Below are 16,277 nucleotides of genomic sequence, written 5' to 3'. Positions count from 1 at the left end.
GAAAATATGAATGGAATTCAAGATCAATTTCCGTTTGGTTTTGTTGTTGTTGTTGTTCTTGTTTGATTTTAAAGCTCTCCCATATTCATTAAGGCAATTAACCCTTATAGGGGTAGCTGATTTCACTTTTATTGTTTACTTTAATAGGTATGTTATAAATCTTAATATTAAAGGTAATTTAATTATATTAATTGTATTTTTGAAAAAAAAAGATATTTGTATAAAATATATTTTTTTAATCAATAATTTTATCTAAAACACTAACTTTATTAAAAATAATATTAATTTTAAATCGAAAACATATATATATAAGGTTTCTCCCGCACCCGCTAAGGGTTAAAAGCTGGACGTGCGAGAACAAGCACCTAACAGTTATTTCGGCATGGAATGCAATGGAATTCCTACGACGCAATGGCAGACGATGGCAGAGCATTAGTTCTTCTTCGTTCGCCCCAAAGTAATAACTTGCCGTTCCCGTTTATTTTTGTGTGTGATTTTCCCTTTCTTTTTTTTTGTGAAATTAATCAGCAAATGGATTTTCAATTTCCCATTAACACTCGGCGACAAAAGGAGAGCTCCAAAGTTGGCACGGTGGCTGTCATTGTCTTTTGGCTGTTTGGACGTGTTAGGACTTGCATTTCGGAGGAGGAGCTTCGAAAGGGCACCACTAGAAAGATAAATGGAGGTACGTACATATGTTTGTATGTATGAGTGTGTGCATGAATTTTCTTGTCACTGCCCTGGCGGAATATCTATAATTAAGCGAAAAACTCTTTTTTTTTTTTTATTAGAGAGAGAGAGTGAGGAGAGGGAGAAAAGGAGGCAGACAAATGGCGAAATCAGGAAACAGGTTGCATCATGATGGCAAGCATCATTATGTATTTCGGAGGCTGGGTATCTTCATTATCGTGTTGCATCTTGGCAGTTGGCACTTTCTTAACCCACTTGCCACTTGCCACTTGGCTACCGGTGGCTACTGTTCGTGGGTTCAATGATATCAGGGATGGAGGTGAGTTTTATTTTTAAAATAAAAATAATTACTAACATTTAAAAATAATTATTTTACAACAAAAATAATACTTTTGTTTTAATTTTTTATTATTTTTTATAATTATTATATTAAAGACCACTCTTATTGTGCATCCCTGGTTTACTCTATTAGGCAATAGTTTGCTGTTTCTGCTGCATTTTGCAGTTAAAGGTGACGATGATGACATCCAATTTGTAGCCACTACTATTAGCCATTAAGTTGTATAACAAAAAAAATATATATAACCAAAAATCAAAAGGATTATCTAAAAAAAAAAGAAGAAGAAAAATAAAAGGTAAGTACTGTATAAACTACTCTTCCAATGCGATCTCTCTTTCGTTTCAGCTTTCCAGCTTTCTAGCATATAACCCCATGTAACCCCTTGAAAGCTCTATAGCCGTAAGCCCAGATCCATCAATCACGGGTGTTAACTGTGTCATACCTTTTACTAATCGCCTTGCGCGGTCGATCTATCAATTAAGTTTTGCCATAAAAGATGTCAGAGACACACACAGAGAGAGAGATAGATAGATATGGATGGAGAAACGAGAACAGAAAAGAAAAGAACATTGGAGCTGGAGAACAGAAGCTGAGACAAAAGTGGCGGCGAATCGAGGTGACAAAAATGGGGGAGAGAGAAAGGTGAGAAGGAGGTAGGAGGTAGGAGAAAGGCGACCCACATAGCCAAACTGAGAAAACAGTGAAGAAAATGCATTGGAAATGATATTGGAAATGATATTGGAAATGATGTTGGAAAATGGAAACGGTAAGTCAAGAATTTATATATTTCTTAAAAACTAATCATTAACAGTTATTTTAAAGATTTAAATAATTAAGTTAAGTATTTTTTTTTTTTTGGTGTAACTGTAAACTGGCCCATGTATCAGCCGCTTGAGTATCTGTATCTGTATCTGGTGGGTGTGTGTGTCTGGAGACATATCTGTCAGCTACGTGACACTGTCTCCTCAGAGTATCCCCCTGCCCCCCCATGCCTCCCCAGGCCTCCTTTTCTCTCTCCTATTTTGGAACAGTGGACACGTTTTTGTGTTTTTATCGCCGATGTCGTTCCGGGGGCCTTCATAAAGTGTCGCGATATTCATAAAGATAAAGCGCGGCTCTCAGTCTCTGTCTCTGTCTCTGTCTATATACGTGGTTGGGGGTGTATGTGTGTGGGTATATAGGAGTGTTACTTTTATCGGCCGCCACCCCCCCCCCCCCCCCCCCCCCCCCCACACTGACCACGCCCCGTTTTGTGGTCTTCCCAGGCAATTAAAATGCCCATTAGGCTCTATTAAAATACCATTGACGGTTGCCTTCCGTTCGAGGCTTCACTGTACAGGCCAACACTGGCCAGTGGCCACTGGCCTGTCCGCCTTTGAGCCAAATTTAATGCAATTACATGAAAACGCCCCACAAAGCACTCCTGGCAGAAATAACCAAAAAAAATAACCAAACTATTAATGCTCTAAAAATAATTATTAAAAATTTTTAAAAAGGATTTTACGATTTTTTCTTAATAAGTTCATCATTTTTTAATCTTCATAATTTTTGTAAAAATTTATTAATAACTAAAATACCCTCTGGGAGGGTATACTAACAGGAGAAACATCCTGCCCAGCCAAACAACTCAATTAGAAGAGGAGCAAGGAGCTGGAAATGCCGCAGGAAAAGCCTAGAGATGCAAAGGGATAGGGATAGGTAGTAGTAGGAGGCTTTTCGGCCAGTGGGTGGTTGGGTGGCTAGGTGGCTGGGCGACTGGGTGATGTGTGGGTCGGTGAGTGCCCGAAGGACAACCATAAGTTCACCCAAAACTGAAACCATTCAGTGCGGCTTTTACGGCCTTCCAAGTAGATACCTTTAATAGCCATTGAGAATTTATGGGCATTTGGGCATTACTTTTAGATGAATTATAGTTTACAATTGGCTTTTAAATAAATAATTTGAAATAAAGAGAAAATATTGAAAATGGATGAATAATGATCAGATTTTTAGGAGAGTTAGGGAAGTGGGGGGATTAGTTTATTTTAATATATCACAGATATATAAATATATATATTAGGTACTATAAATGGGCTCCTATAGTTTACTGATATTCTTTATAATAGTAATTATTAAACTATTTTCTACAATAATTGTTAAAGTTATGAAGCTTCTAAAAGTATAGTTATGGGGAGAAAATCGCTAGGGGAGTTGGATTGTTGGTATTACTTTAATATCATATACTTCTGTACCATATTAGGTACTATTATATACAATACTTCACTAATATTCCATACCATACGAGTGTTCTTTATTAATGTTTGCTGGAAAAATATTTAGTGAAGTTAAGATCAGTATTAAATACCATATGAAGGGAACATACTATCCCTCTACTATCTATAGCTTACTAACTACAATATATTACCATATTTTTCTATAATTACCTAATTTTTTATTACTATATGTATGTATTGTTATGAAGGGAACATTGCTGAGAGAGTTAGAGATTGATATTATTATAGGGATTATTATATTAAAATATGCTACTATGGTATTATATTTTATATAACCTATTCTCTAGTCCCTCTGGTAATATAAATATGTACACACTATATTTTATAATGATTACTATTCGGACTACAAGTTAGGACTATTATTAGGACTATTATTAGGATTACAAGTAGACTGCAAAGATATGTAGTTATGGAGAGAAAATAGTTAAAAAAGTTAGGATTTTTGGGACTACTTTGTTAGGAACACTCTATTATAAAACCTATTATACTTTACTATGTACGATAACTTTACTTCTTTTCTCTTTAAAAGCCCTTATATTATTAAATTTTTTTTTAAATATGTCCCACTTCTCTAGTTCCTATAACTTTCTCTTTCCTTTAATCCCCAACTTTAATTCCTTAAACCTCCATAACCTCCTTAAATTCTTCCCTAGAATTTCCCTTTTTTTGAAGCCCTATCTAGAGCTCTATTTATTATTTCCTCTTTATATATATTTTCTTTACTTTTTTTAAGTTTTACTTTTTGTTTGACTTTTATTTTTCTTGTGCCCCCAAAAACGAAAAATAAAAAAAAGAAAACTTTTCTTCACTGGTGTCGACTTCTTGACACTTGTCGTCATATGCAGTTGATGCCACCACCACCACCAGCCACCAAGCCTCCCAGATTCTTCCTCTTTCCAGAATCATCCTTTTTTTTTTTGTTTAATTTTTAAATTTTTTTTTATTTTTTTTTTACTTCTGCTGTCGTCATAAATGCAGCCTTATTAAAAGTGCACGAAACTTTTATATTAGTGCAGACAGCAGCACGCTTTCGCCTCCAGGCGTCAGGTGGGCGTGGCAAGGACGTCAGGGAGGGGAGGAGTTGAATAGTTCCACTTAGGTTATTGCCAAAAAAAAACTTGGCTGGGAAGGATGCAGGATGCTGGCTGGGAGTCGACGCAGCAGCTAACCAGGAAATTATTATCAATGTACGCATAATTCATTAAAACGAGCAACTTTTCCCTGCCATCAGTGGTGGGCAGGGGCGGTGTGAAGGGGGGAGTGGCAGGGGTCTGGCTTAAAAGTTGGCCAAAGGGGCGGTGAGAAGCGAGGGGGGGTAGCGGGGCGGGGGCAACATGCGTGCTCTGATGAGGATGATGATGATGATTATGTCAGAGTGCATTTTGTCATTAGTTTAAACACTGCAAGAACAAAAATTGTTGTTAATTATTGGGAGTTTATAAAAAAAAATGGTAGATTTTTTATAAATAAAGATTTAAAATTAAATACCAGTAAAATTTGTTAAATTAAGGTATTTATTTTAATAGGTTTTTAGCTTTTAATGATCGATTTTGAAAGGTTTAAGTTGGAAATTATAGAATATATAGAAAATAATCTATAAATGGATAAAAATATCGTTAAACAAGAAAGGAAAGCTAACTTCGGGCGGAGCCGAAGTTTATATACCCTTGCAGTTAAAACCGGATATATATCGCAAACATCGGATATAGTTGGCCGATCCTTATGGGAATAGGAATATATAATCGAATTTATTACAATACAAAATCTAAAAAAAGTCCCAAACTTCTATCTTCAAAAATACGAAAGTTGATATTTCTACCAAATACCATTTCCGATCGTTCAATTATATGGCAGCTATGGGATATAGTCGGCCGATCCTAATGAAATTTTATAGGTTGGATCAACTGACCAAAAATAGAATCTGTATTAAATTCCAGCTTTCTATCTTCAAAAACACGAAAGTTGGGTCATTTCCGATCGTTCAGTTATATGGCAGCTATAGGATATAGTCGGCCGATCCTTATGAAATTTGGCATGACGTAATGTTTTGCCAAAAGTAGCTCTCTTGTCAAATTTGAACTCTCTAACTCTAAAAACACCAAAGTTATACCATTTCCGATCAATCAGTTATATGGCAGCTATAGGATATAGTCGGCCGATCCGGGCCGTTCCGACTTATATACTGCGTGCAAAGGAAAGAAGGGTGTGTGCAAAGTTTCAAGACGATAGCTTTAAAACTGAGAGACTAGTTCGCGTAGAAACAGACAGACAGACGGACAGACAGACGGACAGACGGACAGACGGACAGACGGACAGACGGACATGCTCATATCAACTCAGGAGGTGATCCTGATCAAGAATATATATACTTTATAGGGTCGGAGATGTCTCCTTCACTGCGTTGCACACTTTTGACCAAAATTATAATACCCTCTGCAAGGGTATAAAAACAGTATATATATCCATTATTAAATATTTTCGATGATCTATGGTTTTTTTTTATAAAAATAAAGTAAGGGACATAGTCTTTTATCTTTTATTCTTTAAAAATATCTTGAAGATTTTTGAAAAAGAATTAACCTCTATCTAAAATATCTATATCTTTGTCCATTTCTATCTGTAGTACCTAGAGAAGCTAGGGTATCTGTAGTATCTATAGTATCTATAGTATCAATAGTATCAAAAGTATAAATAGTATCAATAGTATCTATACTACCTATACTACCTATACTACCTATACTACCTATACCTTTACAGATATTTACAGAACTAAACTAAGCTACAATATGCTTTGTCGTGTTTTTTTAAGAACCTTTTATATTCTATATTTTGGACCTATATATTCTATAATTTTTTCCTTATAATCCTTTATATATAACATTATGATAACCCTGATATAGTTCCCTGAACTTAAAAAAAAGAAATGGTACCAAAATGTCGCTACTTTAATAGACTTTTCTTTAGAAATATCTTGAAATATAATTTTTAAAGGTTCCTAATGATTTCGTATGATTCTCAAATATTATTTTCAAGCTCTCAAGCTTTTTTTTCAAGTGTACCTTCCACATACTGAGAAACCATCGAAATCAGGAAGGAACTCCGGAAGGAAGGAAGAAACTAACTAACTTTGTTAAAATTTCTCTCTCACTTTCGGGCTTAGGCAAGTGTGTCCTTGCCCCTCCCACCCCCCTCTCCTGCATCCTAGCCAGACTTAGGCAACTGTGCGGCTTTTCAGTAGCTTCCCCTCTCCTACCCCTTGTAGGTTTTCCAACCGCCCCTCAGCCTTGACTCTTCACTCCTCAATGAAGTTATCGTTGTCAAGTTTTAAGCGTGAACTTTTCGCCATGCCATACCATGCTATACCCCCACTCCCCCCTCTCTCAGACCACCCACAATGCATTGAAAATTGGCCGTAACACCATCACCCCCTCCCCACCGCACCGCCCCTCTTCTTAACTTGTCTCATCCTCGGCGCTGGCTGCATCATAATTCGCTATTAGAAGTCACTTAAAAAGTTTCCCAAGTTTTCCATGCAGCTGCCAACATTGTTGTCAGCCACGCCTACTTTGAAGTCAGGACCAAGACCATCCTCCGCCCTTCTTCCTTCTTGGCCAAAAAATAGAAAAAAAAAATACTTGCGGGTGGAAAGGATGGTAAATTATTTTAATGTCTCTGGGGATGCAATTTTTTAATTGAATAATTGTGGCCAAATGCCAAGAATTCTTGGCCCAAAGCGAGAGGAAAAGGACAATCAAGGCGCCAATTTTCACACACATTCTTGAATAATCCTTTTTTTTCAAGAATTTCATTAAATATATTTAAAATATATATTCTCTTTAGGATGATGGTCTTTTTCGCGTTAAAAAGTCTTTTTTTTTTGGGACTATATCCCGAAATCCTGGATTTTGCAGGGGTCTCCCCACAAAAATTGGAAAAATTTCGAAAAAATATTTTGTTGTCAGATTTTGGTGCAGATTGGTAGGAATCCGATATGCAAATCGATTAAGGTATTCTTTTTGAGAACCGGATGAGAATTGGCCGAGATATAGACATCGGAAGTGGCCATATCCCAAAATCCTGCATTTTGCAGGGGTCTCCCCAGAAAAATCGGAAAAAAATCGAAAAAATATTTCAAGCTCAGATTTTGATGCAGATTGGCGGGGAATCGATCCACAAATCGATTAAGGTATTTCCCTTGAGAATCGGTTGAGAATTAGCCGAGATATAGACATCGGAAGTGGCCATATCCCAAAATCCTGCATTTTGCAGGGGTCTCCCCAGAAAAATCGGAAAAAAATCGAAAAAATATTTTGTTGTCAGATTTTGATGCAGATTGGTAGGAAATCGATATACAAATCGATTAAGGTATTCTTTTTGAGAATCGGATGAGAATTGGCCGAGATATAGACATCGGAAGTGGCCATATCCCAAAATCCTGCATTTTGCAGGGGTCTCCCCAGAAAAATCGGAAAAAAAACGAAAAAATATTTTGTTGTCAGATTTTGATGCACATTGGTAGGAATCCGATATACAAATCGATTAAGGTATTCCTTTTGAGAATCGGATGAGAATTGGCCGAGATATAGACATCGGAAGTGGCCATATCCCAAAATCCTGCATTTTGCAGGGGTCTCCCCAGAAAAATCGGAAAAAAATCGAAAAAATATTTCAAGCTCAGATTTTGATGCAGATTGGCGGGGAATCGATCCACAAATCGATTAAGGTATTTCCCTTGAGAATCGGTTGAGAATTAGCCGAGATATAGACATCGGAAGTGGCCATATCCCAAAATCCTGCATTTTGCAGGGGTCTCCCCAGAAAAATCGGAAAAAAATCGAAAAAATATTTTGTTGTCAGATTTTGATGCAGATTGGTAGGAAATCGATATACAAATCGATTAAGGTATTCCTCTTGAGAATCGGTTGAGAATTGGCCGAGATATAGACATCCATAGGGGCCATATCCCGAAATCCAGGATTTTGCAGGGGTCTCCCCACGAAAATTGAAAAAAATTTCGAAAAAATATTTCATACTGAGATTTGGATGCGGATTGGTAGGAAATCGATATACAAATCGATTAAGGTATTCCTTTTGAGAATCGAATGAGAATTGGCCGAGATATAGACATCGGAAGTGGCCATATCCCAAAATCCTGCATTTTGCAGGGGTCTCCCCAGAAAAATTGGAAAAAAATCGAAAAAATATTTCATGCTCAGATTTTGATGCGGATTGGTAGGAAATCGATATACAAATCGATTAAGGTATTCCTTTTGAGAATCGAATGAGAATTGGCCGAGATATAGACATCGGAAGTGGCCATATCCCAAAATCCTGCATTTTGCAGGGGTCTCCCCAGAAAAATTGGAAAAATTTCGAAAAAATATTTCATTGTCAGATTTTGATGCAGATTGGTAGGAAATCGATATACAAATCGATTAAGGTATTCCCCTTGAGAATCGGATCAGATTTGGCAGAGATATAGATATCCATAGGGGCCATATCCCAAAATAAATCATTTTTCAGGGGTCTCCCCAGAAAAATTGGAAAAAAATCGAAAAAATATTTCATGCTCAGATTTTGATGCAGATTGGCGGGGAATCCATCCAAAAATCGTTTAAGGTATTCCCCATGAGAATCGGATGAGAATTGGCAGAGATATAGACATCGGAAGGGGCCATATCCCGAAATCCTGGATTTTGCAGGAGTCTCTCCAGGGGTTATCCAGGTTGAAGAACAATAATTCCCCAAATATTTAAAGCTACTCCCCTCAAGTATGGGTATATCATTCGACATATACTCTTTTAAAGGGTATACCATCCACGACATCCTGCAGGGAGGAATGCCCGTTAATGTCTCCTCGTGCCTCCTCCCGTTCCGTGGCGCCTGGAATTGGCAGACATTAATGGGTTAATTTGCATTAATATATTCAATTGAATGCCCCGCCGCAGGTTGAGGAAGTCGATGGTTCGATGGTTGGATGGTTCGGTGAATGTGGATATTCGCCTTTTTTGTTGTTGTTGTTGTTGTTAGTATTTTGTTGTTCTTTTTGCAGTGTATTTAATTCGATTTGCCATCGCATTGCAATTAAATTCATTTCCAGGCAGGCGGATAGGACAGAAGAGTCCTCCTACTTGGCCTCCTACTGGAATCTATAATTGCATTTTAAGCGCTTACAAACAAAAGAGAGAAAAAAAAGCCCACCCCAACCTATTGGGCTTTTTTTTTTTTTTGGATTTTCCTCTCAGTGTATTACCACCACAAGTCAACTGAAGCTGAAATCATCATTAAAGTAATTATAATTGTCAATGCAGGGCAGGACAGGGCTGGGCTGGGCGCCTGGCCAAGACCAGATAAGGATTAATAGAGGAGCCAAAGGGTATAGTGCAAAGGAGTGTGAAGGTGGAAAAGCTCATAAAGGTAATTGACAGCTTAAACAACGCCTTTCATGCGCTTCTGGCCAAGCTGTTTACACAGACTTCTTAACTTTTAAGAGAAAGGCACTCGAAAAAAATGCTCTTAAGATAAAAAAAAGTCTAGATAAATGCCTTAAATCTTGTATTATTATGTATTATAGCTTTAAAAGTAATCCTACTTCATTAGTTCTTTAAAAACCCACTCCAACTATTAATAATACCCTGAAAACCTATAATAATGAAATCCCTCAAGACAACACCCTAACACCCGTTTAGCGCCACCTGTCGGTGATGATGGGCTTTCATCGCCGAAAGCAAAAGTCCAAACAATGACCAGGCACCTCTCGTTTCTCTCACTTCCCTGGAGATTTCTCACATTCGCGGGTCGGAGGCGGAGGTGGGAACTAGCCCCACCTTTGAGCATTCTTGCCCCATTTTAGCCACGCCTCGCTGCACTTGCCCCTCAACGTCTGCCTTTTACTCTTCTTGATACTCGTCGGGCGATTAACATGATTTGCTTATGACCACAGTGGTAACTAGACTAAGAGTTCTATACTCTTGGATAATATTTTTTTGAAAAAATTAAAAAAGGAAGATTATTTTTAAGAATTTTTATTAAATATTTAAGCTTGAAGCTCTATGTAAGTAGAGGTAAGAAAGGAGAAGAATAAAAGCCATTAGAAAAGAGCCTGCAGTATCTACAGTAGCTAAAGTATCTACAGTAGTATCTACAGTATCTACAGTATCTTAACCATAGTATCTAAATAGCCTAAAGCTTAGAGTTCGAAACATTAAAGAGTAGTGTTTTTTTTTTAAATTTAAATTATAAATATTTACAAAAGTCCATTTATTTAAAGACTAGGAATGGTCTTTTAAGCAGTTTCTTTTATTTTTTATTATAGTTTAGTTATTTCTTTTACACTGTTTATTTTAATTAAACTTATCCAATCATTATCTTGAAGTTTGAAACTTTAAAGAGCCATTATTTTTTATTATTATTATGTTTTCTTTATTTTATTTTAGTTTTTTACATTTTAAATAATATATTTTTGCCTTTTTTTATTTTTTTCATTCCTTAGCTTAAGGTTTGAAACCTCTAAGAGAATTTTATATTTATTTTTCATTATCTTATATTTGGTTCAATTTATTTAAAGACCACTGTAAGTGCTTAAAGTTCGAAACTCTAAAGAGAAATTACTTTTTAATTTTTTTTTAATGTTTTTCCTTAAAGTTAAAGTTTTCTTAGTTTGGTGTCTACTGTATTTTGTTCTAATTTTTCTTTTCTTTCTTGGCTGGAACCTTAAAAATTTTCTTTTCGCTTTTATTTGTTTTATTTTTCCCCTATACTTTTCTACTGTTGGTTTTAATGTGATTGTTGTTTTTATTGCATTTCACTCTTCGACGCTTCTCTGGCTTGTTAATTTTTGCTGTCTTGCCGTCTTGCTGGCTTTATTATTATTATTATTCGTTTTATTTTGGATATTTGGAGCTGTTGTGGTTGTTCTTGTTGTTGTTGGTTTTAATAACTGCAGCAAGTGTAGCATGACTTTTAAAAAAAAGAAAAATAAAATAAAATAAAAACTATCAGGAAGCTAAAGGTTCTAAGCCAGAAGAGTCTTAATTGAAACTTGTTTTCTCCTTCTTCTATAATTTCCACTGGCTTTCCAGTGAGAGGAGGAAAGCTGGAAAGCTGGAATAGGCTATTTAATTAATTTAATTAAAAATTAAGGCATTTTTGTTTAAAATATTAAACCTAGACTACCCATATCATAGCCATTTTTTTGTCGTGCGACCCTGACCTTGGCCCTTGTGCCCGCTAAGGTCATCGCTGTAGTGCCTTGTCCGGCATTCCAATTGGAATTGTATGACTTTGGCGACTACCAGTTCAAATATTCAAATTAGGATGCATTGCGCCGCTTAATTACACAACCTCAAAGTCAAGTGCAAAAGCAACAGCGATAAGAGAGAGACTCATTTGAACTCATTAAAATGCTCACTACGCACTCCAACTGTTGGCCATCTCGCTCTAACAGCCATTCGCGCATGCTCACCAGGCTACTAATCGAACTCCGCTCTATGGTTATATAAATAATATTATGGGGGCCATATTTGGACCCACTTATAGGTTTCTTTTTATTATTTTGGCCAACAATTAATTACATTGCCAGTTCAGAGGCTTACTGTTAACTTAACATAGACGAAAATGTTAACTTAACATAGAGACAAATGTTAACTTAACATGGCAGTTAACCACCGGCTTCCAAAAATTCCAAACTGTTGCGCTTTGGTGGCCGGCTGGCTGGCACGCAGGCGCAGACATGTTTCAAAAATAGGAAAATATTTTTATTATTGAATTTTTATTGAAATTTTATTGATTTTATTGATATATCACAAAATTATACTACTTTTCTAATACTACTACTTTTTTTTCAGTGATTTCCCCCGAGGTTCGATTCGAACTTAAATTTTTTGACGTTTTCAAAAATAAAAAAAACGCTGGAAAAATGCACGCGACTTTCGGCAGATTTTTGTTGAAAAACGTAAAAAAATGCAATTTCGGTTTGAAGCTGCTCAGCACTGGCGCTCATCGAACCAAAATTCCACTCTCGAACCGAGTTCGAGTTCGACGCCATGTTCGACCGAACATTCTCTCAATAACAGACCGGGCCGGGATTTTACAGTATTCCGAACCGCCGAAGAAGACGCACGCAGAGCGCGTCGGTGAATCGCGGCGTAAAATCAACGTGAATTTTGAACGTGTGTTTTGGATTTGGCTGTCCAGTATTTTGGATTTGATTTTTGAAACAAAGGTGTAATTGGCAGCGAAAGGAGCAAGGTAGCAAGGTAAAATCCAAAAGAAACCACGTGGTAGTCCATTAACGGCAAATCGGTCATTTAATCGCTATAATTTTGAAGCGCGCGCGTGTGTTAGTATAGTGTTCTTTTTTTTTATCCGTATTATATCGATCGTCTCGATCTGCGTATTTGATCGAGAAAAAGCAACAACAACAACAAAGTGCATTACAATATTTTTTTCAAGTGAAGTGTGTTTTTGTTTTTTTTTTTTTTGGGGAAAAATAGAAATAACAACTAAAAAAAGCTAGAACGGTGGAAAAGGAAAGAGAGTCACGGGAAAATAAGAAAAAAAAAGAAGAGAAATACACACAAGTTGAAAGAAATTCAAAAAAAAAAACCGGATTCAATACAACAACAATACTAACAACAGCAACAGCATCAAAGTGGAGAAGAAGAAGCGGCTGGCTTAAAAAAATACACACATATATATATTCCCAACAACAACAACAAGTAGCATTTAATTTTCATGTTGCTGCGCGCACACGCACTGGAAAGGCAGCAATTTTGATAGAGCTCCCGAGGATCCTCTCACCGGCCATCTGCTCGCTCTCTCTCTATCTTTCTACTTTGGTGAAAAGAAGGTGAGTAAAATGAAATGTTCTCCTTACAAACACACACACATACAGAGGCAAAGGAAAGGCAGGCTTAGAAAAGAGGCGCAGGCGCAACCATTTGCAAAACTATAGGAATTTTTAGGAGCCATCTCTTAAGAGAGAGAGAGAAAGAAGGCTTGAGGGAGCGCGAGCGCGCAAGAAGTGCGTGGAAGGTTTGAATGGAAATGTTGCGGTATTTTTGGAAAAAAATGGTTTTAAGGTTTTAGGTTCCAGGTTTTAAAGGAAGTTTTATTATTATTCTTGAGGGAATATTTAGGAAAAATGCTAGGAAATGATAAAAAAAATTATTAAATTTTAAACTTTTTAAAGAAATTAGTTGAAATTCAAGACTTTTTAAACGCTTTTATTGGCAATTTAGTTACTTATTGGTTAGAAAATTATAAAGAAATTAATAATTCTAGTATTTTTATTAAATTAAAAACTAGTTTCCTTATTTAAAGCTAGTTATTATTACCAAAATACACCCTTATATCCTCTATTTTATATAAACTATATTATAAATATTATATATATTTCCTTTAAAACCCCCCCAACTTTTGGCCTAAAACCTAATCCCTTTTAACATTTCTTCACTTTTTTTTTTTTGTGCTTTATTTTCACTGCCATTCTCTCTGTTCTTCCTCCCAAGTCTAAAATCGAAAGTTGCAGAACATAGTTTCTTGTCATCTTCGTTCAGTTTTCTACTTTTCCCCCACACTCGACTGCTCCACTGATCCATTTCCTATGGAAGACTACGAAAAAAAAGAGGTCTACAAAAAAGCCAATACTATGTAGGGTTTTTCCATCAATGCGAGTGATTTCCAATAGTTTAGCCCAGAGCTTCTCAGGGTGTCGGGTTTTCCTCTATTCTGCCGGTGACCATAAACTGCTGACATAATGAGCTAAAAAAAAAAAAAAAAAATAGAAAAAAAAAAAACTAGAAGTGAAAGAAGTAAAGAAAAAGAAGAGTCTTTAGAAATGCACATGTCCCACTTAGATGGTCAATACTGTAGTTACAGTGGGCGCCAAAATGAGGCCTTTCGCTATCGTTTCTGACCATAATATTGGTCCTAGAGAGGAGTCAATAAATAAAAAATTAAATAAAAAATTAGTATTAAAAGTTTAAAAAAAACAGCTTAAATAAAAATTGCAATAAAAACCTTAAAAACCTACTACCGATATACATACCTTTTGCTGTTGCAATATCGATAACAATGAGGCGCCTCGGCTACGGCTAATGCCGCTAATTGAATTAGCACCCGCATCTACCAATACACTTTAATACTCTATATAAAAAAAAAAACTGACCAATTACAACAACAACATATTGGATTAATACAAAAAAAAAGAAAGAAACCGAATAAGAAAGAGCTAGTCTACAAAATGTAAAAACGATGGTTTTTGATGCAAACAAATGGCTAAAAAACACCAAGCTATAGCTACCAAAAAAAAAAAACAGTCAAGCCAGCAACCCACACACTAAAAGAGATACAGATACATAGATACATCGACCGATACAGATACAGATACAGATACATTTACAGAAATATGTTTCTTTCATAATCGACCTGGTCAAAAGATTGGAACGACACAAAAAATGGCTAAAAATATAGGAAGGGGCAAGCACGACATGGTAATAACGGTTTCACAAATTTAGTTGCTAGTTTTTGGTTTTTTTTTTGCTTGATTTTTGCTTTTTTTCTTTTATATTTCTTATTTTTGTTTTTAACCCTTTCACTTGGTATTTTTTGGGTGATTTTTTTGTGGCGTTTGTGTTTTTAGTATTAGGATTAGAAGCTTAATAGAACAATTTTCATATAAAGGGCTTATGTTTAATCTGCTATATTCTTTTAACTGTGAATGCTGTTTTGTGTCTATTAAAAAAAATCGCATTTATTATCTCACCATTTAAGCTTTTATTTGGATCTTTTTTTGGTTTTTTGTTTTGAGCCTTTTTACTTGGTTTTTTTTTGGTAGATTTTAGGTGGTTCTATCTTAATTTTGGGATTAGAAGCTTAGTAAAATAACTCTTATAGGGAGTGTTTAGCTTCTAGCAGTTCTGTTCTTCCAACTATTCTAAAATACAATCAAATACCTTACCATCTAATCCTTGTTTCCGTTTTTTTTCGTTTTGAACTCCTTTACGAGGCATTTTTTGCGAAATTTAGAAGATTAGGCAGATTAAAGCGCCTTTTAGAGTGTCTTTCTCTTCTATCGGATATATTCTTCTATATATGTATGATATCTTTAATATATAAAAAACACACAGCTAGTTTCTTTCCATCTTTTAAGATCATATATTTATTTTCGCTTTTTCTTAGTTTTGAGTCTTTTTATTTGGTATTTTTTTGGATAATTAGGAGATTAGGGATATTAGAACACGTCTTGGAGAGTCTTTCTCCTCTATTGGTTATATTCTTTAGATATCTTCAACATATTCAAAAATTACACCTATTTAGTCAACATATTTTAAGATAATATATATATTTTTTTCTTTTATTTTGTTTCAAACCTTGCTTTTGGTATTTTTTTTGGTATCTTTATTGTGCCTAGGTTCTAATACCAAGCTTCTAACTTCAATATAACCCCTCTTATACAAAGATATAGGTACTTCCTCTCTTTTATCCAATATTTTAAACAAAAACCTCCACTTATTATCTAATTATTAATTATTATTTTCAAATAATTCCCAACTTTTGCTGATTAATTAATGAAACATATCTAAAAAAAAAAGGCAACCAATAGTTTACAAATCCATCAACCCATTTCTTTGGTTTTTTTTTTTTTTGCAAAATAAACTCTGCAATCAATCGCTCATTCTGGGCACTTTTTTTGTATGTATATGCCCCCGATGTTGCAAGTTAATAGCCGACCCGACTGCCTTCTCATATTACGCGGATCTGCGATATTGTAGCCGAAATGCAAATTCATTATGCGGATATGACCTCCTCCATCTCCTCCTCCTCCTTTGGAGTCACGAACTCTACATTGCTGAAATGTGAGATGTTCGAAATTGGGCAAAAAAAAAAAAATATTATTAAAAGGGAGGCAACAGTGGGGCTCATTAACGACAGCTGCTGCCGTCGACAACTACGCATATCGAGTGTCGGAG

General features: G+C 35.7%; 1 long non-coding RNA gene across 1 annotated transcript; it reads left to right on the top strand.

Moving 5' to 3' along the window:
• Nucleotides 1–369: 369 nt before the first annotated feature.
• On the top strand, nucleotides 370–12,560 carry LOC138925886 (uncharacterized). Its single transcript, XR_011442114.1, has 5 exons — nucleotides 370–457; nucleotides 529–685; nucleotides 792–1,009; nucleotides 1,163–1,796; nucleotides 12,150–12,560. It is a non-coding gene; the product is annotated as an uncharacterized lncRNA (long non-coding RNA).
• Nucleotides 12,561–16,277: the final 3,717 nt, after the last annotated feature.

Source organism: Drosophila bipectinata, chromosome XL, assembly GCF_030179905.1.
Source record: "Drosophila bipectinata strain 14024-0381.07 chromosome XL, DbipHiC1v2, whole genome shotgun sequence".
In the NCBI taxonomy this organism is placed as follows: domain Eukaryota; kingdom Metazoa; phylum Arthropoda; class Insecta; order Diptera; family Drosophilidae; genus Drosophila; species Drosophila bipectinata.
Note: the sequence above shows the minus strand (reverse complement) of the source record. Positions and strands in the feature narration are given on the sequence as shown.